Below are 24,395 nucleotides of genomic sequence, written 5' to 3'. Positions count from 1 at the left end.
GTGTTTAATTCATCTTTATTAACTGTATTCAAAATGCACCACCTTTATTTAGTCTAGGTGTTGTCAAAATTTGCAACTAGCCCATACAAATTGCAGCAAGAAAGTAGCAGGTTTCTGTTTGAAAGTTCAAAAGTTCAGTTTCAGACATTCACACAAATACTCACATAGCCAGTTAAAAGTTGTCTGCTAGCATTCATAACATCAACTTTATTTTTTTTTCACCTACATGCCATTTTCCATGTTTTTGATGACTTTTTCTGCTTTGCAATATTTAAGAATTATGGGGTTTAGTGCCATGTGGCTATGTCTGACCTTATGTGGTTCAGAACATTCTCCCCACTTGCTTCTGTCAGAGAAAATGGAAGATATTCAAAAGATCTTAGAAAAGCAGCATCCACGATTCAGACAACACACAGCTGAAGATGGGAGTCCCCAGCCACCACAGACCTGCCTGGGGTGATGCAGGTGCAAATTGTAGTCTGCAGTCCTCAGCCTTGCCAGCTGCCCTGTCACAAGTGAAGGACTTGACTCACCGTACTTCAAAACTTGCTAAGTGAAGCAACTGAAATTTATTCTATAGTAAAATATGCTTGAAAGACTCATGTTAAACAAGGATTCATGTCAGTGTAACTATGTCCATTTGCAGACAGACTGTAATTGCAGAATCTAGGCCAAAGCTACATTTCAGTGATTTGCAAATACTAATATTGCATTTACTAACTGAAGGATTGTGTGAAGAGATAAAAGAAAAAAGAACATAAAAACCAAGACACATGTCTACTTCCCTGATCAACACCCAGGGTGCAAAACAACAAAACCACAGTCTCCTTTATCTTCACAGATAACTTTACTTAGGTCTGTGGTCAAAGCCCAAAGGGTTTTACTGTAAAGCTCAGTAAGAAAACATATTCATGTTTTTGATGTCTAACGTTCTTACTACATAACATTTCTGGTGGGGTTTTTTTGTCTTTTTTTTTTTTTTTTTTTTTTTTTTCCTGAAATAATGTTCACAATCTTTGCTAAAACTTGTTTTGGTCAAAGATGAAAACAAGGGAGAAAAAAAATTAATTAAAGCGTCATGGAAGGAAACTTAAATGGAATGGGACATAAAAATTCAGGACACCTATGTTTGATGCCATCATTAAAAAAATATAAAAAGATGGAGGAGGGAGAGAAGGATGACACAGTAAAAAGAAAAAAAAAATGCAGCAACTCTTTTATGTGAAGATTACATTTAAAAATAACCAACTAACAGTCTGCACTTTTGAAAAGACTGACGTCCTGAAACGCATTTAGATTGATGCAGCCTGAGTCTGAAGTTCTCTTGCTGAGTAAACAGTCAAGTGTTCTTAATAGGAATTGCAGTTTCTCAACATCTGTTGGGGAAAAGGGAATGGTGAAACAACAATTTAGATTGAGATTGGTTTTGTTAAATGCATTTAAATTCCAAGATTAGTGGTGTTCTTTCTTTTTCAATTAGCATTTACTTGCAGAAAGGTTACAGATGAAGGGGCTGAGTAAAAGTTCTTTGGGGGAGGGGGGTTATCTCCCAGAGCAGTACAGAATGTGCTAAAACATGTAACACAGGGTAGTTTAGCACTTTAACATAAACTTATGCAAAAATGAGTGTCTTTGAAAAGCTCTATGAAGGAACAAAAAATTTAAGAAACAATAACCATGACTTCCCTTTGTTGAGCTCCTAACAATCAAGCTGAATTTTATATATGAAAAAACATTGCTTTTCAAAGGAATTTTCCATCCTGTTTATTCTGCAATTCCCCATGCTGATTAGACTGTGAGAGGACTGTGACTTCTTAGGGGTCACAGAAGGTTAAAAAGAAAGGGAGACTATATGAAATGCCCTATTTGCCACTTTTCTAGAAACAAGCTCTCTTTATGAGTTTTATCAAGCAAAGGAAGATTCTTTTAGCCCAGTAAAATAGTTGCTGTCATTTTGGTAAAAAATGCAACTCAAAAAAAACACAGAATGTTCTGACTTGTCTTACCCTGTTTTGCTCTGGAATGTATGTCAGGGTTCTAATCATTGTTCTAGACTGAGGCTGCTGCAGCTGCTTCAATTGCAATGTAAAGATGAAGTAATGAAGAATACTTCCAAACCTGTACCGTGCAGAGGATTTTCCTCCTCCCGGTACTATACTTTGTTCAGCACATGGATTTCAACTAATTCCACCCACTCTATGTGTATAACCTGTGACGGTGTTACATTGCTTTGGTGTTTTGTTATCATTTTTCTTTAAAATCTAGTATCAGGTTGTCACATTTGTTTTCTTCGTATGGAACATTTGGGGTTATTCTTTTTCCATTGCGAATCCTGTAAATATGTGGTATTTCTTAGTCACTGAAAATGCACTCATAGCTAGACAAAGATAATTCTGTTCCTTTTTGAATACCTAGGAAATGTAAAAAAAAGAAAAAAGTACAGAACAAACCCATTAAAAAAAAAATCAACCCACAAAAGGCAACAAACCCTAAAAACAAAACAAAACCAAAGAAAAAGATGAATCCTACAGAGACATTCTTTCAATCACTGCAAATTCAAACAACATTTTAAACACTTATTCTGCTTATTCCATAGCATCTGTAAATCAATAGAAAGGGTTATGCTGGCTTTGCTGGTTTAGTGCAAGAAACATCACAAGGGCCAGCAGACATGTTAGCATTAACACTGTGGGTTTATTTATGTTCTGTTGGTAAAGCCTAAAGGAGATCTGTTTAACTCTCTTACTGGACATTTGAGATTGATTGAACTGTTTATTGACCTCATTTGTATTGTCTCAGAGAATTCAACATAATGTTAACCTGATGAAGTGCTGATGAAGTAAGCTGTGGTGGTTAGCACCGTGCACTTTATTGCACAGAGCCGTTAAAGGACCAGTGCACATATAAAGTATGAAAAAACAAGTGCACAGTGGGCCATGTGGAATATTCAATTCTCTAATGGCATGTAGATGTGATCACAAGAGACATTACAGGAAACTGGGCTTCAGCCTCTTGCTCTTTCAGAGGAGGAGCTGCCCACCCCTTCTTTTTTTTCCTTCTCAGAAAATTTCACTTTTTTCTATGCCTGTCTCACCTTCTAAAACAGACGGTAGCAGACATATCCTCTTCTGTCTGATTATTGCTCTGGTTTCCAGTATGCCTTTCCATCATATGTAAATGCCACTCAGCCTACTGCCTTGTTTTGGTGTTATGCCCATGGTGTGATAGCCTGGGCAACTTTTGTGAAACCAAGGCAGCTCCATGGATAACAGGAGCAGTTTTGTCGAAGACAATGAAACCATGACATGTTACACCATCTGAAGACCAGGCACACAGACTATATTTTGGTTTTGCTTCAAGTAACTTCAGCTTTTCTCCTGCAACAATCTTGATCCACACTTTGGATCTGTTTTTTTACATGTCCTATCATATACCGAAAAAAAAAAATAAAAACAACAGCGTACACAGATAAGAATAAAGATTTAGATAGACAACTTTTACTCCTGTTGCTAGATGAATATTTTATATAAACAAAGGATGCAAGCTCATCCCTTCAATTATTTTGTTCAATACAAATAGTCAGGTAAATTTCCAAAAATAACATTTCACAAGAAATGAAAACTGGGAAGTCATTTTGTTTCTACTCTGTCCTTAAATTAAAAACAAACAAACAAACCACCAAACCTCTAAAAAAATTCAACCCAACCAAAAGCCAGCCAAATGAGAAGAAAAAGTCTTTAGAAAAGGGCTGGTCTGAGCCTTCAATTTCCATCTAAAGAGACTTGATAAATAAACTGTACCACATCAGCTGTATCTTCAGTAGGTGCTGTCACAGATATGCTGCTCTGACACACACAGTTTTTTCCAACTTCTATCCTGTCCTGGGTGCAGTAGGTACTTCTACCGTCAGTAAATCATAATGTACTCTATGTCTGTCCAGCTGTGTACACTATAGGGAAAAGACTCTTCCTGGTTTTATCCATTTTCCTGTACACATCCATTTTCCTGTACCACAAAAAGAACATTTACTCTTTCAGATCAGGTTAATTCACACACTACTTTAGAAAAGGCTTTGAGTAAGGTGTTTGGATTGAGTGAGCATGTTAAAGACACAGTTCTAAAGAAATATTACATTTTATACCATACCAAAAGACACTGTGAATGATCTAAAGATCTCGACACTCACTGACAGATAAATACTGCTGTGCAGCTAGCTGTCTGGGAGGATTCAGATAGCAACGCTGCATGTTGTACCACTGGGACAAGGACTGTGAGCAACTTTGGATTTCTTCCTGTCTGGGAACTAGTTGAGCCCCAGTGATGTTCCTGCAGCTGAAGAAGCACATGCTGCTGAATTTGAAGTGCTCTTACCACCAGCTATGGAATGAGGTCATGATCAGGTCATCCTTACTCATTCTAGACATACTGGGACTCCTCCCAGAGGTTACCCATGTATGAAGATGCTTAACTTTTTCTCAAGCTGGTGGCTCAAAAGGATGAAATATAAAGAGCTGGAATGGGAAAAAAACATTTTTTCATATAAAAGAGGAGTTGCAGCATAAGATTTTTACACATATTTCACTCAGTTTAACTGAAAGGAAACACAGAGAGAAATGCCTGAACAGAAGAGGCTAAGGAGGCAGAAACTAAACCTGAATGAATCTGGGTCTGAAATTTGTACAAGTTGTCTCCTTTAGTTTGCTGGAGGCTGAATTTATTGTATATTGAAGGCTTTAATCAAACGCTCTGGGTCATATGAATGTATTTTTAATGCTTTTATGGTGTGGCATGTTCTAAGCAAAAAGTGTCATCCCACATATATCACATTTGTCTAAATTTGCATTCTCCCAGATGGCCACATTTATTGACTTTGTGAAGTTAACTCTCTCTCCCTGCTTCCAGCCAATCAGGGTGTGCTGGAGGATCAAAGAAAGTGAATCCTTCATTGTTTCACCTACTGCTGAGAATAATCCAAGCCCAAAATCTCTTGACACTAACTCCCCCAAATGCCAGTCACAGATTAGCACAGAAAGTTCCTGCCCAAATTCTATTTTCATTTTTTACAATTCCCAACAAATTCAAAATATTTTACCTGCAAACATGACTGATTGATATCATGAAATTTGCAGATTCCTATTTCACCCCTGCTGAACAAAGTAACTTCCAGCTATTATTTCAAATATACTCACTTATGTGACCCAGAAACCAAGAAAAGTGCTCAATTCTTATAAACTGAAATTTAAATATTTTTCAGGGGAATATTTTTTTCTAGTCCTTCTAAGGTTGTTTTGTAGCAGCTATCAAACTTTATTAATTAAAAATTCACAAAATTCAACCATATTCAACAAAATGCCATCAGTCTAGGAGGTTGCCAATTCCTTTTCTAGGAAGTGGTTAATCACTGATTTTTTATTTATCTTTTAATTAAAGTCCAGGTGTAGTATTATGGGAATTTAATGATCACTTCTATTTGTACAACTGTTTGAGAGGGTTTTGGAGAAATTTCCTCTCACTTTAGTTTGCCCTGTGGGTAAGGAGAGCACTTTGATCCTGTATTGATTTGTCCTTTACTGCAGTGATCACCTTTCATTTTCAAGCATTCACCTTCCATTCATGAGCATTAAATCACTATTTAGAAGAAGTAATAGAACTGGAATGGCAACTGAAGAGGGCGATGATCAGTGGAAGAACCCAGATGACTTTATCTGGGTCAGAACTTTATTTCATTAGGTTCAATAGTGATTTCATGCTTTCGCCTTCTCTGTCTCTCAGGCAGTGACAGGCCTTCCCTCTCCCTAAGGAGGTGGAGACCAGCTGCCTTGAGATGAGAGAAAAGAAAGGGAAGGAAAGTGCATTCATAAAGGACACTGGTCTACACGTGCAGTTTGCAGCATATAAAAGCCCCCTGTGTGTGAATATGGGCTAACACATCAGCACATGTCTGTTTTGAAATGAAGAGCAGCAGGTACATTTTGACACAAATTCAAATCAAACGTGTGCCTTTGATATCATACTGGCAAAACTCGATCATATGCTTTGCTAATCGAGTGTGCCGAGTCTCCTATGCTTATGTTTTTTGGAATTAAATTGCATGACTGTGCTTTGCTCTGTAAAATGTGTAAATGTGTAAATTATGTCAGGACAGATTGCAAATGCCACTTGAAGAAATAAAAAATATGCTGCTCTCATTGTAAAGAGTGCAGGGGTGTGGCCTGGGAGATGGTGAGAAGGGGTTAATGCCTCCTAGCAAAATTCCTGGAAGAAACAGATTGATTTATTAACTGTTATTTGTATTACTAGTATTAGCAACTCAATGACAAGACACCAGAAAACCCAGAAAAACCCATTCAGGACTTAAAGCTGGCAAGACTGTACTCTACCAGTAAATGTAGAGCAATGGTCTCTACCTGGAAGAGTTTACTGTGTTGGAGTCAAGATGGAATAAGTGACTGAAGTAAACAAAGGCAGAGTGTCTGAGTGGAAACATTATGGAATGATATGTTGGCCTTCTTTCAAGAAAGCACTTAAATAAGAGCTTAAGACTATTTATTTTAAGAAAATCACTTAAGCAGAAGCTTACACACAGTATTGAATGAGAAGGTGCTCTGGAAATAGGGCTAACATCTACGGCTTGCTAGATGCATTGTATTTACATATATGGAATCATTTGGTCATATTTTAATGAATTTTAATCACATTTCAAATATGCAATTAAGTCATAATTCCCTCTTCTCCCTCATTGTTTATCTCTTTTCCTCATTCATTTTCCCTTGAAAAAAATAACTTGGAATTATTGTCCAGATAGTCTATTCTAGTCTTCTATATTGTTTAAAAGGCATTCTGAAAACCAAAAAAAACAACAGATTGCTTTCTCTTTCAAAGTTTGATCTTTCTCATTCTAGAGAGACAACAAATTCCTGTTCCCATTGAAATCAAGATCAGAAAGAACTTGTCCCCAATTTCAGCTGTGTTAAACATACATTCCACCATGCAATGGAGTTGTCACCTAGAAGAGACCTTGCACCTCTTAGATGAGATTCATTTACATTCATATCAGATGACTGTGATGAAGCAGATATGAGTTGATTATGAGAACAATTTAGACATATTTTGTTGTGTTCACTGGGAATAAATACACTGATTTTACAGGTTCTCTTTTTTAACCCCAGCTATTTGATTAAGTTGTGTTATACAATAATTTTCTGTGCCTTTATTGCTGAATGTTTAGTATTTTATCATCAAACATATTTTGTAACGGCGTTTGAACTTTTTGTTTTGATGGCCTGAACTTCAGAACTGTATCTTTTCAAGAAGGGTAAAGATCCTTTAAAATCAGCATGGAAAAAGTATTGTAAGGAAAGGGCATTTGCTATAAATAGCTGAGTCTGACTAGATACAACCCAGTATTACCACATTACTAGAAATCACAGATTAAAGTTTCTCAGGGTTTGTTTTTCAAACAAGGTTCTGTAAGTCTCATATGCGATGATTTTCCTTCCCCAGGAGCAGAACAGACTCATTAATTCACAGCAAGCTTCCAGATTGGTAAAAAACTGCTGAGTATCAGTATTTGCAAGGCCACAGGTCATCTGAGCATCTAGACAAATGACTTAGTGGTCCTGTGTTTGTGAACTGGGATCCACACCATATTTCTAATTACTTATATAGTACCCAGTAACCCAGAATACTTATGTAATTTTAAGATTTGGAGGTGGGGGATAGTATATGCAGATTACAATTATATAGTGTGAAAAGTTCCTAAGAACTGTCCCTCTACAGCATTAAAAGTATGGGAATCATCTTTCACTTTCCACACTCTTGATACCTGAGACAGATTCCTAAATTTCAGAATGGAAGAAAATATGACCAGTCCCTGTAAGAAAGTCTAAGTATCTTGAAAGTCTTAGAGCTTAGAGGTAAGTGCTGCAGCTATTAATATAAATTGGAACAACTGAACAATTGTCACTAAACTTGCTCTAACCTATGGAGAGCATCACAAGCCTATAATGTCAAGGGCAAAAGAGATTTTCTCCTCTTCCCGCATGTAGTTTACCATCCTTTCAATGACAGGACTGCCTAAAGAGAAGCTGCTCCTTCCCATGCATTTAATGGGAGGAAAAGAGGACACTATTACATTCAATAAAGGTTACCTGGGCCCTATTGCAATCTACCATACCGTTATATATATTTCATCTTTTACTTTTAATTAAGGTAATGTAACAATCAACCTGACAATATTTCTGAAATACATGACCATGTGAAAAATATTTAATCACACATTTTACAATGTCAGGTGTTTTCCTTTAACCTCTAGAATCTGATTCACTTAATGGCTCTGGTGATTACACATTGCCTTTGCCAATACTTCTCCTAGCATACTGAAGGTCTGTTTTGTTCAAATTCATGTCTTAAGCCTTCTCTGTGGTGCTGCACACTTGTTTCAGAGGGTTCACCAATTAGCTGTGAATTTTAAAAGGAATTTTCAAAAGGGAATTGGATGAAGATAATGGGAATATGTGCTAGAATGTTATATCACAGAGACAATCTGGGATATTATAGTAATATCAATGTATTTGCAAAGAATATCTACTTAGAAAACACAAACTCTGCAACTTAATGGGGTGTTTTATTTATTTTTTTTATGTAACTCCATATGCTTGTATATTCACTATCTTTCTAGAAAGTTTTTTTATTTCAAATGAACCACATGTTCCAAAGGAAAATAATATTGTATCTTATAGCTATGCTACTGTGAATAATATTTCCTGGATTTTTTAACAAATTCAGCTAAGTATTTGCTCTTGAAAACCTGACTTTTGATTTTGACATTTAACCAGTCCGTTAGAATATTTGGCCCTCCAGTAACAGATCTGACACCTTATCTTTCCTTGTAAACTTCAATTCCTAATTGCTTGTTCTAACGTAATGTAATGGTGTATTATTAGTATTAAATGCAAATATCTACTATGTTTTGTCCCTTGATCAAAATCACTAATTTCTGTTGTCAGCCTTCAGTTGGCACTGATGAAGAAAAAAATAAGTTAGCATTTTGCATTTTTTCCCCTCCTAACTTTTATCCTACAGTTGTGCTTTAAAGAGAACTGTTCTGTTTGTATGATCTTTAGTGAAAGGGACTATATGGAGTTCTGTGGCTTTGCACACACATTCTTATAAACCTTGCTGTGGAAGATGAAACATGACACATCCTTTGTATAGGATACAAGAATCCTGCACCTAATCTATAGATTTCATATGTATGTAATCAACCTTTATTGGTTTAATGAGGATGAAGCTTCCATTTCCAATGTGAGCACAATACAAACTTTGACAGTGTTATTAATAAAGAACTGCATAGCTCAGGAAAATGAGAGATGTCTATATAAAGCCTTTCCATTTTTTTCTATGATATTTGTGTAGTGTAGCCTTGTTATGGCAGACTTGCTGTGTCAGACCCCCCAAAAAAGTACTTCTTGGGAAAAGAGTAAGAGCTGGTGCTGTAAAACAAAAAGAGTCACACTACAGTTGAAAAAACATTGAGGGTTTCCTAAGTACCTTTTTCTCTTGCTAATGGTAGAAACCTTTTGGGTCATGATGGTGAGCTTAATGAAGACAATGGCAAAGAACCAAATTATTACAGTGCACTAAATCAAGTCATTGATGGGAAAATGTAGAGATTTTGTGTTTCAAAGCCTTGCTGGGTTTTGTTCAGAAACTCAGGTTATTATCTGAAGCCCAGGAGGAACACAGTTTGGAAATTCAAGTGGCTTTTGAGGCTTTTTTTCATCATGAAACATGCAATCCATGCTTTTAAACTCAGAGGCATTCCAAGTATTACGAAAGACACCAAGATTTTTTTGGAAGCAATCATTCTATTTGAGTATTAATTCATTCAGATCTCCAAATAAAAATACCAGGCACAGGATACTGCTCTCAACAAACAGTCATTTGAATCATAAGCCAATAAAAACTAGAGCAAGGAATCACTTCTGCTTTCCAACACAGCACACTATTTTCTTTTCACAATTACTAGGATTTTACAGATGTTCTTGTTAAACAGCAACCACGTTCATGTGAAAAAAAATATCTTTAATAATACTCTTATCTCTACTGAAAGTAATATTAATGATAATGAGTTTCACATAAACAATTATGCATAAGTCAATTAAAAATAAGAAATATTGTTGCACAGGTCTTTCTAGGCTTTTATTTAGAACATTTTGTGTTCTAAAGATCATATATTTCATGTGTAATGCTTTCACCAGTAGCCTTAATGCACTTTATATGCATGGCTTCACCAGTGCGCAAAGCTGGACATTAATTCACAGGTTTTCTGTGAATATATTTTAAAAATTGTGCTTCATCTTGAAAATCTTTGAGGAAACTCTAGATTATTTAATAAATTCATAGCTGTACAGACAGCTGTAAGTATGTGTCATGTATTTTTTTCCTTTTCTTTTCCTTCCTAAATCCCTTGAGAATAAAAACAGAAAACTGACATGAATCTTGGTTCTATAAACTGTAATTCTGGAGTTATACATATAAACACTTTTCCCCTTCTCTTTTTAATAAAATAAAATAATTAAGAAAATTTATTTCTTGTTAAATTATAGAATCATCCCCTCATTCAGATTGGAAGTAACATTTCAAAGTTGTTCAGCCATCAGCACTAATGAGGGCTAACTTCTAGGTTAGACCAGGCAAGTGAAAATCTCCAAGGATTGAAAATCCTTAAGGATGGAAAACCCACAGACTCTCTCAGATACTGTTCCAGTGCTTAAATGCTTTCCTTGTGAAAACTTTTTCTTCACATTCAATTCAATTTTCCCTTGCTGTAAGTTGTGACCCTTTATCGATTTGTCTCTCATCCTTTTTGCTGTAACCCTCTGAGAAAAGACTGACCTTGTCTTCTCTGTAACCTCCCTGTAGCTGCACCTGAGTTGCAAGTGTGCTCTTGTTGGATTCCCTTTTTAGCCTTTTCTTCTTCTCTAGGTTAAACAAACAAAGCTCTTTTCATTCATTTTCAGCTCCATCCTTTTAATCAGCTGAGTGACCCTCCACAGGTCTCTTTTCACCTTGTTAGACTATCTCTTGTACCCCAAAAGATGGACTTTGTCCCAGGTGTGGCCTCACAAGTACTGCGTAGAGGGGGGAAATTGCTTTCATGATCTTGCTGGCTTTTTTTTTTGCTCAGTCTGTGGCTAGTCTTCTTTGCTGTGAGGGCATAGAGCTGACTCATATTCAGCTTATCAGCCACCAAGATACACAAGTCCATTTAAAAAGATCTTTTTCCTATTCAATCAACCTGCACTTCAGCCTAGAGCTGTTCTCAACTAGGTGTACGACTTTATATCTTTATTAAATTTCATGGTATTTCTGCCCTCTCTCTCTAGTTTAAGATCCCCCTGAATGACATTCAGATCATTAATTGTATCAAAGAGTCCCTCAATTTTGCATCATCATGACCATGATGAAAGTCAGCTTCAACCCACTATCCAAGCTCTTCATTGTCCCCGGAGCTGACTGCTTAATAATCAGCTATCAATTGAAGTGCAAACTGCTGATCCTTTAGGGCTCATCATCCAGCCATCTTTTCTTCCACCTACCCTGTTTAGATAGTCCAAATCTGGATACGAGGATGCCATGGGAGACAGTGTTTTAAACTTTGCCAAAGCGAATCTGAAAGCCACTCGTCTCTTCAATAGCAAGTCTCCTTAGACATAATTTGCCTCTGCTAAAACCCCACACTGGCTGTTGCAAACACTTCTTGTTTTCTATGTAGCTAAACATGTTTTCCATGAGGACTTGCTTCATAGTCTTATCTAGGACTGAAGTCAAGCTGATCAGCCTGTACTTCCCCAGATTCTTCCTCTTACTTGTTTTCAGCATTTACCATTTTCCAGGCATCAGTGACCTCCCCACATTGTCACAGTCTTTAAAAGATGACAGAGAGCAGCTTCACAGTACCATTGGCCATATTTCATTTATCTGAGAAGAAATATTTGAATGAAACATTACTGAATGCCTCTACAGACAGTGGCTAATGCATTCCTCCAGGTTTTACTTCACAGTGCCACAGTAGTGGCTCTGAGCAAGCAGCAAGGTTATAGCACATGCAGATGCAATGAAGCCAAGAAGGTACCAGTATTTCCTGAAAGACTCCTATTTTTCACAAGTAAATAAAAATCCAACCACACCTAAAGAAGACTGAAATTCTACTTCTTAATATCATACAAAAAGGAAAACAAAACCAACAATTATCCCAGAAACATAGCCTGGTTTTGGACTATTTGTTTTATAAGATTCAGAGCATAATAAGGAATTGTCTTCTTTATATAACATTTTTTGTCATCCAATAAGAATTTCTTCAACCACATACCATCTAAGCGGGAAAGAAGAAAGTGCTCTTCTTAAATGTGTACTTTCTAGCTTGAACACAAATCCAATGGGGTGTATCCATGTGTGCTGAGAGAGCTGGCAAATATTGTTGCTAAGCCTCTCTCCATTATTTTTGAAAAGTCATGGAGAACAGGAGAGGTGCATGACGACTGGAAGAAAGCAAATGTCATTCCAGCCTTCAAAAAAGGCAAGAAGGAAGACCCAGGCAACTACAGACCAGTCAGCCTCACCTCCATCTCCGGAAAGATGGTGGAGCAGCTCATGCTGGAGGTCATCAGGAGTAGCCAACATAGATTTACCAAGGGGAGACCTTGCTTAACTAACCTGATAGCCTTCTAGGAAACCATGACCAAATGGGTAGATGAAGGAAGAGCAGTGGATATCATATACCTTGACTCCAGTAAGGCTTTTGATACTGTCTCCCATAACATTATTGTAGAAAAGTTCAGCCAATGTGGCATAGACAATTGGTCCATGAGGGGGATCGAAAACAGCCTTGACAACAAAGTTCAGAGGGTTGTGATCAGTGGCACAGAGTCAGCTTGGAGGCCTGTGGCCAGTGGTGTTCCCCAGGGATCAGTATTGGGCCCAGTTTTGTTCAATATCTTTATCAATGACCTGGAGGAGGGGATTGAGAGTACCCTCAGCAAGTTCGCTGATGATACAAAACCAAGGGGGGTGGCCAACACCCCATTAGAATGTGCTGCTCTCTGAGATCTGGACAGGATGGAGAGCTGGGTGAAGGCAAAGCTCATGAAGCTCAAGGGCAAGTGCTGAGTCCTGCATCTGGGGAGGAATAGCAGCAGGCACCAGTACAGGTTAGGGGCAGCCCTGCTGGAAAGCAGCTCCATGGAAAAAGACCTTAGAGTCCTGGTGGACAGCAAGTTCTCCATTGGACAGCAAAGTGACCTTGTGGCAAGAAGGTCAAATGTATCTTGGGGTGAATCAAGAAAGGTGTGTCCAGCAGGTCTAGGGAGATTCTTCTCCCCCTCTATTCTGCCCTGCTGAGACCACACCTGGAATACTGTGTACAGTTTTGGGCTCCTCAGTTCAAGAGAGACAGAGATCCACTGGAGAGAATCCAACGGAGAGGCATGAGGATGATTAGGAACCTTGAGCATCTCCCCTATGAAGAGAGACTGAGACACCTGGGGATGTTTAGTCTTGAGACTGGTTAACATCTATAAATATCTGAGGGGTGGGTGTCAAGTGGAGGGGGCCAATCTCTTTTCGGTGGTGTGCAGTAATAAAACAAGGAACAACGAATACAAACTTGAATATAGAAGACTTCAACTTGAGGAGAAACTCTTCTACAGTGAGGCTGACAGAGCACTGCAGCAGGATGCTCAGACAGGTTGTGGAGTCTCCTTTTCTGGACACATTCGAAACCTGTCTGGATGCATTCCTGTGTGGACTACCCTGGGTGATCCTTCTTTGGCGGGGTGGGGGTGGGGGGGTGGACTCAATGATCGCTGGAGGTCCCTTCCAACCTCTAACATTCTATGATTCTGTGAAGATTTGATACGTTTCCCTTCCTCAGTTCCATCATGACTGAGTGTACAATCACAGCTGTGGTCCATGAATGACTGAGGCAGGGCAAATGGCAGTTCAAAGTTGCAAAAGTTTGAAACATTTATAATTAAATGTAAACAAAATAAAGGAAATTAAATTGTAAACAAGATTAAGGGAAATTTAAAAGGGCTATTAAATATCTATGCCTCTGAATAAATATTTTTGTGAATGAATTCCTTCAGCTGTAATTTCATGCAGCCAAGTAAATAGAAAATTATTCTACTTTGAAATAGTGTAAGGAGCAACAGATAGATTGTGAAAGATACGTACTGCAGTCTGTTAATAGGGTGACTTTTATAATTATGGCAAGAAAAACTTCCAGCTTGAAAGGTAAAAAAAAATTTAAAAGTTTAATTTAAATTTTACCACTTCTTTTGTAATTTATTTTCCTATTGTTCAGTCAGCTCTGACATTTAGATTATGCTGGTCACCTTATTAGTCATGTTTCTGAGCTCTTTGCCACTAACAAAATGCTATGTTTCAGTGTAAAAAATTAAATGGAAAATTCATTAGAAAAAGCAAAATCTCAGTTTTTAGCACAAAATAAAAGTTCTTTCTCCTATAAACCTAATCTATATTGGTTTGCATTTTGAAAAGACTTTCAATTCAAGCTCTAAGAGGAGGAGTTACACTTGAATCAATATCAAAATGGCTGTGTATAACTACAGAAGCCCTTTCACTAACATTCATTAATGGACAACTCCAAAAGAGCTCATGGAAATATCCTTGCCCTGAGTTGAGATACAGAAACAATAACTGACACTGCTATCTAATTGATTTGGGACCAAAATCTTCTGTCTCTTTTCCAGGAGTAAAACACATTTTACACAGACTTCATGTCATAGTTCATGGATTGCCTCAGAAGTCTTATTAAACTAGATTTTTTTTCCATTGTCCATACCTAAACTGCAGGTTTCACATTATCTGACAATAACCATGACTCAGTATTATTAATTTTACATTTTTCATACTAGTCAAAAAAAAAAAAAAAACCCAAATGACACACCTTGCTTGAATAATTTTTATTGCCATCAGATACCAAACGGCCTTAGCACTGCCAAACCGATCAGCATAGATTATTAATTCTGATACTGTCGGTACAGTTCGGTTTAATCAAAAGAGAACATCAAGGAGTCAAAGAAGTAGGGTATATAATGTAATTTATCTTTGCCTTGTACAGATAGGGATAACAATGATTTGCAAATTGCTTCAGCTACAAATACACAATTAAAAGGAGATAAATATCAAAAGATATGCCACATTTTCAACTCCAAGCCAAAAGAGCAGGTCTTAATCTTAGCCAGTTTTAAAATCATGAGTTAATTCTTCCCTTGATGTGCATGCTTAACTCCCATTAAAATTAATGGGGGTTACACATGCTCATAGAGGAAGAAATAGACCCCATAGTGTGTATATTCTTCAAATAATAAGGATTTGGTAATTACTATATTATTTGTTCATTAATTTTGAATTTATCTTGTAAATGTGCACTCTTTGTGATCTTAGGTCCAATTATATAGAGTAATTTGTGGCAAAAGGTCTAGTGGAACATTATCCTCTTAAAGGACATGTGGTTTTATAGCACATATTGACAGTGCTTTAATTCTCTAACTTTATCACTTACAGAACACACCAAAACAAGGGAATTTGACTCCTAGAAGTCAAATTCTCCTCCTCCTTGTGGTTCAAGGTCCTTTGAAATCACTGTGTATGTTTCATTGACTTTTGGAAAGGCCATTTTCCTTTAATTACTCAATGCCCAACAGCAAGATTTTTAGAGTGTTTGATGATATTAGATATCTCAGTTCTGGGTGTACAAGCTGAAGTTTGTTTCTTAAAACTATCTTTTTTTCTTTTTAGGAATATTTCAGAGGACTGTGATGATTTGAATTTGTTGACAATCTAAAAATTAGACATGCTGCTTTTGAAAAGGTAAATTTTTTGTCAATTTGCAGCATAGGGATATTGTACCTTCTAACGTTTCCTCAATGCTAAGATACACATTGTTCTGGGACTGAAACATATAGCTCATCTCCAGCCCATGGAAATTTAAAATTGTAAGGTATTCACCATAAATACTTAGTATACATTATGACCCTATTAAAAAAAAATAATTACAAGTAATGGAGTTTGTATTTTTAATGGATTTGCCACAGTTTATCACAAAATACCAACCAAATAGTTCAGAATATCCCCATGTTAACTCTCAGTCGTACTTTAACAACATGAATATTACCCACAACCTTGTCAATACTTAAAAGATAGAATCTGGCCTAAAACCACAATGGATTTTTTGGAATACAAGCCAGGGTAGAAGTAATGAATGCAGAGACACTAGTCATTCCTCTTAGAATTCCATGATCCTTGTTCTTTAACAGAATTTTACAGAGCACAATCTATAGACAACAGACATCATTACATTAAAGATGCAGAGACTGAACTCTGCAGCCCAAATTCCCCTCCTTTTCAACAGATTAGATGGAGGATTTTACCTGCTGTTAATGCAGTTTGAACCTTTTTAAAGCAATTTCCTATGCCCTGATTTCTCATTGCCATGCCTTCAAATGCCTAAATGTAGTCATTGAAGCTAATGAATGTATTCTTTTTAGGACCCTTTAGGTCTTTGTCAAGATGCAATCTTACATTGATATCTTGATTCTCTTTACAAAAAAATCTTTTCTAGTTCTCTTACCCTGTTTTGCTATCACAGTCACTTCTCCTCCTCCCACTGTTCTATTTTCTGGAACTATGTCTTTCCTCCTTTTTTTTTATTAGAATAAACCTTCAGTGTTTGATTTTAGGCAGATTCAGTACAAGTACATGGACTTACGTGGTGATGGAGCATTTCCTTTGTGAATTCACATTCCTTGATTCACCTGGATGTCTGTCCTGTGCCTACATGCTACATTAGCAGCACAGATGACCAGCTTGTGAATTGGTTTCTCGTTGAGTAAGGTAGCACAGATCTTTTAAAAACTATTTCAGATCAAGTAACTATCAACAAGTGACTGTATAGTGGTCATAAAAACATAAAGCACATGATGTGCAGCCAGTGTTACCTAAGGTCAATAGCATGAAAGGCATTGTGTGCTCTGGCCAAAGTTTCCTACTTCTCAGTGTAAATTCAAGAAAGACACAGATGATTACATTTGATGAAAGCTGAATTCATGAGATTAAAATTTGTTTTGTGACTAGCCATCAGGAAGTCAGGAGAAATTTGAGCTCTCCTGAGCAGACGTTTAAGGGCAAAGAGGAAATATTTCTAATACTCAGTGTAGAAATAGAATCAATGACACTTACCTTAAAGTTTTTAATGGATGATTAGCATAAAATATTTCCTATTCCTTAAAAAAATAAAGAGGTTATTTTTTTGGGCAAGGGATAAATGTTGATGAAAGACCTGGGAGACTGACTAAGTCTGTGAGAACAGGAGGACCAGAGTGGAGCACTGAAGCATGAGAATTTGTTTCAGGATGCTTTCAAATCAGATCAGATTTTCATTACAGGTCCTTACAGGTTTGGAGACTTGGAAACGATTACAGCTATTTGGAAATGGTAATGTTTTGTGATACAAAGTCATTTCTCAATTATACTTTTAAGTAACATTTATTTCCAGTCTTTGTATGCTTCCTTTGTCAACTTGATTTCCTTAATACTCTGTTAGACACCATGTAAGAGAGCTGCAGCACGTCCCTCCATGCCCCTCACCAGGCGGTACCATGCCTAACATCTCAGCACTACAGCAGTCAGTGACAGACCTTGCAGCCTGGTTTCCTCACACTACTGCTCTCCAATACAACCACACACATTTGTGTTTCCAGGCCCATTACAGTGGTCTTGTGAGAAATGAGTTGGCAGGTCTCACTCTTAAGTCAAAGTAGACAGATGTGCATGTAATGAAATCCAGCAACCCTGACAGGTGTTTTACCCCCTTACAGTAAGGGGGGGACCAAATCTTCTGAAAAACACAGTATATGTTGACCAGAATGAATCTAGCTGGTGCTAGATTAGAGTTATTTTAACACAGATGCTATATTTATTTTGCTACTATTATATACAGTGATGTAACTTGGATAGCTCTTCAAAAATAGGTGTTTTCATTCTAAGGCATCATAAAGCTTTGTTTGTTTGCTCTATAGATACAGATATTCATTATCCCCATGAGCAGCTTACCTGTTTTTTAAAGACAGCAGTCCAAGGAACAATTTACAGGTTGATTAAAGTTACAAAGTCAGTGTAAATGCATGGCAATGATCTAGGTTTTCAGGCTCAAAAAGGGACATTTAGACAATTCTGACACCAGTATTTCCCTTTGATCTATATCTACAATGTATCTGAGAAAAGTTCTGCAGGTACAGTGTATGCTGAGGAAGCTGAATGTAGGTCAATGAGATACACTCTGCTTTTTTAAATAAAATCTTTCCTCAGAAATTGCATGATTTCCTGTTATGACTGTAGACTTCACATTAAGTATCAGACATTCATTTTTAAAAAATGCTTTTCTACTTGTGCAGAAAAACATTCATTTTTCTCACGGTACACAAACATACATAGGCACACAAGTTTCTATATATTCTACACCTATTTATGAATAATTTATTTTAATATTTTTTCCTTTTCTAATTTGTGACTGACAGGGTAGGCCACAGAATTTCATGATGTCTGTTCTTGAGCAGTAAATGATGTTAGCCAAAAAGGTTAGACAAAGGGCTCTATCCAGAGAAGACTTGCATACCTAAATTCTGTCTAACTCTTATCTTTTGATCTTCAAATCTCTAGCTTACTGCCACCTAAGCTTAGCAAGACTAAAGCCTGCAAGTGCCTAGTTTAAGCCACAAGAGATTTATGGGTCCCCAATTTCTACATCCCTATGTTAATCTGTTAGCTGAGAACAATCTGTTAGCTGAGAACAATCTGTTAGTAGGGCTTCAGGGTCCTCCTGTGAGCACCATGGGAACTGGTGAAGAGCATACCAGGTCTCCAACACACTGATTTGGCTCTAGAAGCGCAAGACCCTCTTGCTGCTGCCCAAAGAACCCTCTGTAAGGAGAAAGCACAGGAGGACATTGTGCTGACAGTGTGGAGGAACTGCCTACACAGAAGCTCCCCAGAATAATTCCAGAACATACGCAGACCTTTGGATTTCTCTAAATTCACTTACTACATCAAGCCTCAATGAGAAAACAGAAGAAAGAAAGTGAGGTGGGTCAGAGAGAGCAAATGAACCAGGAAGAGCCTATGTGTCTGCAGTTTCCACAGCAAGTGAATGTTTAGGTATTTGCCTGATTTGGAACCCGGAGGAATATTAGACACATGGGAGAGCACTGAAAATTAAACATTTTCTGACTCCATGTTATTAGCTGTGATTGGAAAAAGGATTTAGGATTTTAGATGAAGAGGATTTTCAGAATGAAAATGAGACACAGGAAAATGCATATGGGAAAATGCAGTCTGTGCCAGATCTCCCAGATTTTACAGTGTGAGAAATGCAGTAAGTTTGGGATAGATCAAAACAGATGAAAAATAAAATAAATATCAGATACCTTAGTGGCCTTTATATGTAATCTTGTGCCATCAACATCCTGATTTCTGTTTCACCCATAGATGAGAAGTATCCTCATGCAGCTGAAGATATTTTTTCTCTGAGTTGATAAAAGGGAATGTTGGATGATGGTAAAAGCTGGAATTATTTCTATTATGTTTTCCTGCACTTTGAAGAATTGTGTTACAGAGATTGTGAGCTAGGTGTGTGTTGGTACTGTGTTAGACCACAATTCTCCTGTAAAAGTACCTTACAAACACAGACTCAAACTGAAGTTGATGGAGTTTTGCCGTTGCTTAAGCTGAAGGCATGTTTCCAATTCTGGTGTCAAAGAGGCTCTTTCACCCCCTCCTTCAGTTATGCTGCACACACTGACTGTGTGTTTAGTTTATCCCATGCCTATCACAAATATAGCAGCACAGACCTCGTTACCAGAAAGCTTAATTATTGTAATACCCTCTTTAGCAGAGCTTAGAGCCAGGCTGCTCTGCACTGCTTGCTGCTCACTCTGAGTGCATCAGTATGTGTGCTCAGCCCTGTGAGCTAGCAGGAACACACTACACCACACTGCATTCTTCACACTGCCTGCCTCCAAGGTGGCAGATTGATTTTAAGTTGGCCCTTTTGGATTTTAAAGCCTTGAATAATACAGGCTCTGGATATGACTGCTCCCCTCCTCTCTGAGCCCTGTCCTAATGGGGAGCTGTGTTCCCACGCCACCTGCTTTTCCTGGAATCCTACTGTCACATCACAGATCTGCACCAGATTTTGACTTTTCTGCACTGAACTGCACGACGTATCTCACCCCCTGTATCATTCCTTTCCCGTCAACCCTTTCCATTTATATACCACACTTATCCCACTGTTAGCATAGCTTCACAAAATGATAGCTGCCATCTCACAAATAGAGACTAGCCAGGTTTTTGACAGAGGGGGCATCAAAGTAAGTTAGCCAGTGTGCCTTTACAATACAGGTACTCGCCTTTTCCCTCTTGTGGCTAGAGAGGGCCCTTTTGTTAGACATGAGGTAATCTGAGTTTCAGTCACTGCAGGTTAAGGGCAGGCAAATAGAAAGTTGGAGTGCAGCAGCTAACTGTTAATCTATACTCTAATTTAACTTGTGGTAACTGGTGGTGTAGCCATACCTTTGGGTGACTGGGTACTGTACTTCATTACTCTGAGCCTCTTCCTTCTTCCTCTGTCTAATGGGGCTAATGATACTTCCTTTGTAAGGCAATTGCAAATCTAGAGATAAAAAATGGAAGTTTCAGGAGAGGCATTATTAATTGTCATTTATTAGCTTGTCTCTGCTGTAATCATCCCACCCGTCTTTCAGTGCAGCACAGACACTCCTTGAGATTTTATTGCATTTGTATCCTCTTCTAACAGTTAATATTGTTGCTGGTCCCATAGTAATTACTTTTCGCTACCTCATCCTTTTTTTACTTTAAAACATACATTTGTTTTTAATTCTAACACAGTATGTGTTTATATAACTTTGTTATTAATATATTTAGCTTAATTACTGTTTACATTGGCACTTATGTAGGGATTTTAATTAACAGAGCTATTATTGTTGTTGTCATTATTATTGTTATTATTATTGCAATAGCAGTAATAATAATAATAATAACACACTAGTTTTCTTTTAATTTTGAAATGTGATCCAAATGTTGTAAAATATGGATGCTTAAGGTTAGATAATTAAGTTCTAGAGCAGTGAAATCCAACTGCTTTTTATGAATTCCACCAAGGGATTTAAGGTTTAAGCTCTAGTAACCTATGTTTGAAAATCTTGTCTTCGATGTATGAATGTGTTTTCTTTTTAGTATTGGTGTAAGTGAAAGAGATGGGATAGTTGCCATTTCTCCATCTCTTTTCCCATCTTTAACATAAAGGTCTAATATGTACCCCCAGCAGAAGGTGAGCAGTCCATTCCCTGAGCAGGAATCTTCATATCACCCCATACCAGAGGACAGGAATGGGAATTCAACACTTTAAGGCCTGATGTAACCTTATTTCTCTTCAGGTACTTCAATTAACAGCTCTTATATAGACCCCAGCTTAATAGCCAGTGGAGAGAAACAGGCATCTCAAGGGATGATCCACCTAAACTCTGAGTCATGCTGTGGAGGCACCTCTCACATTCTATTCAACTAGAGTAGGTGCTGTCACTCACCCATCCTGAAATATGGAAGATCTTGATCCAGATGCCTTTATGTCACATCTGGAGTCCTTAGAAAGATGAGAAAAACACTTACACAAAAAAAACAAAACCAAAACCAAACAACAAAAAACAGTAACACAAGAGATGGTTAATGCTTGTGCTATTCATCCAGTTACCTAAGTATTTGCAGTACTTATGGGTACTGTCTTGCTTTGATGTGCAGGGATTTACAGATGCAGATCCATTAACATTAGTGGGAATTGGGTGCATAGATCCAGTACATCAAGATGAGAATATTTGGTAATAAATCTTTTAATATGCATGTAGCATTGACTGGATAATTTGAAACGTTTTTAAAATCCAAATAAAAATTGAGTTTTCTACTACCATAGAAGCTACCCCTGGAGACAGATAAGTGGAATCTATCTCCACATAGTCAGACTCTGTGTGATTTCATATTGTACACAGAATGATCCTTTTTTTATCTTTATTGATTACTATAAACGTAATACAATTAAAGTTAGCAAAATGCTTTAAGGTTTTCGTTCTCTGGCAAAGAATCAAGAGTTCAACATGGGGCTCTTTTCTCATTATTAGAGAACACCCTAAGAGACAATCATTTCCAGCAATTCTTTTTTTCTCCTCCTCCTCTTTTCATTTCCCACTTTGTGATTTTGGGGATACAGAAAAAAAAAAACTCTCTGTGTGTGCTAGCACTAGTTAGTAATGTACAGATACAAGAATAAACCACATCCTTCCTTTTTACAACCACAGGTATAAAAGAAGTACCTATCATTATTTCATTAATGATCTGTAGCATTATTCTCTTGCCTCCTTGGTCACACGCATTGATGTATGCTCAAGCACACACAAACACACACATGTGGACAGTCTCACACTAGAGTTTTCTGATGTAGAACATCCCTTGAAAAGCACTGCTTATTCCAGGATTATGAATGCAGGGAAACAGAAAAGATGTTTAGAAACCACAGGAAAACAATTCTTCTGGTGTTTGAACTGCAGTATGATTCAGATGTATATAGCTACTGCTGGGTGGGGGAACTGCAGGAAATATGCCAAAGAAGAGAGACAAGGGGAAGCCATCAACAAGACAGAAAGAAAACGACAGAAAATGCTTCTGTTTGCAGAGTTGGTTGGTTTACTTGACTTGAAAACAATGATAGACCCTTTTCTCTCCCACCAGCCCCCTCCCCCGATTCATGAGATATGACATAATTGATTCTCACTGACAATGGATTTGGAATATGTGTCTTGCTTGTTGCTATTGTTTATGTTTACACAGTACATTTACAGCTCAAAGAGATTTGTTCCTCGTTTACTCACTGCCCTGTTGCAAACTCCCATTGCTTTTCCAGCTGCTACTGGTTCTTTTCTTTTTATCTCGTTCTTCATACAAGGAGGTGAAGAAAGGGGAAACTGCACTATCTTGGGGACCATGACAGGCTGGGAGTCTTGCAGGTTATGACATTCTGCTTGATACAGGAAACTGTAAACTTATATTTGTCTGTGGACTCCTTTCAGAGAGTGAGGATTGAGTTCCTTCCCTGTTGTGTTTCTGTCTCCACAGTGAGCTAAAACTCACGAAGCAGTAAGAGGAGAAATTCCTACACCTGGCACAGAACTCCCAATAGAAGGTTATAAATGTCACTATCTGTTTCAATGGGGCATATCTGGATAAAGAGATGATAAAGAGATGATGCCCAGAACAAATAATTTTTTCAAGTCTGAGTATTGAGAAGGAGGACACTACGCAGCAGATGACATAGCAGGGATGATCAGAGATTTCTAGACCCTGGGGTGCTAAGGAAAACTCACGGGGGACATCTGACAGGCATCAGGAAGCAGCAACAGACTAGCTATTTTCTTCACAATCGTACACAGTCATGAGGCTAGAAAGTGATAGCTTTGGGAAAAGGAGGAAAGGGAAACAAAGGAATAGAGAGAGAATGAGTCCATCTGGGGGCTAGGAAGGAAAGATCAACAAAGCCTAATGGCAAGTGGGTGGCTAAGATGATAATTTTTAGCAGAGGAGACATTATTTTTAAAGTACTCCTGAAGTTTTTATGGTGCTAGGCCTCTATTTCATCTTAATTCATCCTTGGGGATAAAGACTCAGCTGGATGGATCTCAATCACTCCCTTCCCTTTCTCACCCCTTGTCATCATGTTCTCTTCCTTTGGTACATTTTCACCATGGTTAGAAATTCTGACTCTCACTCCCCTTCCCAAGCGACTACCATGGCGCCCTTTGGAAGGTGCGCGGTGCCCTGACTCCCACGGAGTCGAGTTCCATTGGAACTGCTGGTAGTGCATTCATCAGCCATCTGTCATTGCAGCTGCTTGTTGAAGAAATCAACTTCTTTCCCCCCCCTTCTCCCTCCCCCCCACCCCTTTTTTTTTTTTAAATACTTTGGCTACAAGGAGGAAAAAAAACAAAAAAACCCAAACAAAACCACAAAAAATCCCTCAACCACCAAAAATTAAACAACAACAATAATGGCCTGACTGTTTCCCTGACAATCCAAACACAATCTGCTGCCCACAGTCACAGCAAAGTGTCTTTGAGGGGAAGTGAAATTCTTATGGCCTGGTGGATTTGAGTGTGTCCGTATGGGCTTTGTTTTATTCTCCTTTTCTGTAATAGATGTAATATCCCTGGATGCAAGGATAACTCCTGTGGAGTTTCTGTGACTCAGAA

Source organism: Indicator indicator, chromosome 4 (genome assembly GCF_027791375.1).
Source record: "Indicator indicator isolate 239-I01 chromosome 4, UM_Iind_1.1, whole genome shotgun sequence".
NCBI lineage: Eukaryota > Metazoa > Chordata > Aves > Piciformes > Indicatoridae > Indicator > Indicator indicator.
This window is presented reverse-complemented; position numbering follows the sequence as displayed.